This window comes from Mus caroli, unplaced genomic scaffold, assembly GCF_900094665.2.
Source record: "Mus caroli unplaced genomic scaffold, CAROLI_EIJ_v1.1 scaffold_13214_1, whole genome shotgun sequence".
Classification (NCBI taxonomy): domain Eukaryota; kingdom Metazoa; phylum Chordata; class Mammalia; order Rodentia; family Muridae; genus Mus; species Mus caroli.
This window is the reverse complement of record NW_018389895.1, coordinates 1-1,830: the sequence shown is the minus strand read 5'-3', so window position 1 is coordinate 1,830 and position 1,830 is coordinate 1.

The window sequence follows — 1,830 nt, the reverse complement described above, 5'->3', positions numbered from 1 at the left end:
GTTGGATTCTTTAGTTTATTTGTCTGAGATAGCTGTTCTTGAACTCTCTGGAGAGCAGTGATTGCCTCCACCTGAGAGATCTGCCTGCCTCTGCCTCCAAAGTGTTTAGATGAAATATTCTGACACCTAATGACTCAGTAAACCGTTTCTAAACTTCTCCCATTAGCTAGGAAAAACAAAAATAAAGAAAAAACCAAACGAACAAAAACTAAAGCCAAAAGTGGTCACAGTTCACAAGATTCTATTACTGCAACAGACAGGGCAACTGAGACTGTCCTGGAGAGGAGAAACACAAAGATAGACAACTGCTAACTGTGTTTCTTTCTGGGCATCTAACCCAGGGCTACAAAATGCCAAGCAAGTAGTCTGTGATTGAGACACACCTGGACCCCTCTGTGAAGGACTTAAAGAAAAAAAAAAAGTATGGATATTATATTAAAAGTGGGAAGGCATTTTGAAACAGGGACTTAGTGTTTGAGATATTGGGCTCAACTATCAACTCCTTTAGAATGAAACTCATTGGGCCTCATTCTGATTCATCTCACTGTCTTTTGTGGTGGAAATGACAGAGAACATTTTTTGTTTGTTTGTTTGTTTTGTTTTCCTTTAAAACCTTGTCACATTATATAGCCTAGAACGTGATACATAGTCCAGGCTGACTTCCCTCAGAATCATAGATGTGCTTGCCTCCCCCTACCCAGTCCTCAGATAAAACCATTGGGACACTCTGCCCAGCTCAGAGAAATATTTTTGAAAGACGTATCTTTTTTCTAAATCTTCTAAATGAAAACCATCATCACTATATCAGCCAGGGATCTCTAGAGAAGCAGAACTTACAGAATGAATCTCTATATATAGAAAGGGGATTTATTTGAATGACTTACAAGCTGTAGGTCTGGCTATTCCAATGGTGTACTATGGACGGAAAATTTGTGAATCCACTTAGTCCACAAGGCTGGAGGTCTCAACTGGTCTTCAGGAGAGATGCTGGGATCTCAGGGAAGTAATGGATTTGCTAGCAAGGTGAGAGCAAGCAGACAATGAGCAAAGACTTCCTCTTGTATATCTTTATGTAGGCTTCCAGAACAAGGTGTGGAACAGATTAGAGGTGGGTCCTCCTTAGGCAAGATTCAGATTAAAGGTGTGTGTCTACCTGCCTGCTTCAAGATTTGATTAGAGGTGAATCTTCCCATGTCACATTAATCAAAAATCCCAAACAGGTGTGCCCTCTCTTTTTAGCTCTTTGTTAATTCCAGATGTAATCACATTGACAATCAAGAATATCCATCATGGTCACTTTATCACCATAGATGTCTGGTTGTTTTCAGAGATGGTGTGAGGGTTTCTTTCTGAGTTCCAATATCTTGGCTAAGAGATTATTAGATTGTCTTAGCTCCCTAAATGTTGTTTATTTGCTATGTGTTTGAGATGGTCTTCACTGTGTAACCCAGCTGGCCTGGAACTCCTGGGTAAATGAAGTGGCCAGAACCTTTCAGAGATACCCTGCATCTGAGAGAGAGGAATTAATGGTCTGTGTCACCATGCCCAACCTGCAGTCCTCAGAGCAGCTAAGAATATGGGCACATAGCAGTTTTTTCACCATGCCAATATTTTTATCCCTTTTAACATATTGTATTTGAGATCTCTCTTTCTCTCTCTTTCTCTCTCTCTGTCTCTTTCTCTCTCTATCTCTTTCCTCCGTACTTCCTTTCCTTTCTTTTTTCCATCATTTTCCTTTACCTTCCTTCCTTCCTTCCTTCCTTCCTTCCTTCCTTCCTTTCTTTCTTTCTTTCTTTCTTTCTTTCTTTCTTTCTTTCTTTCTTTCTTTTT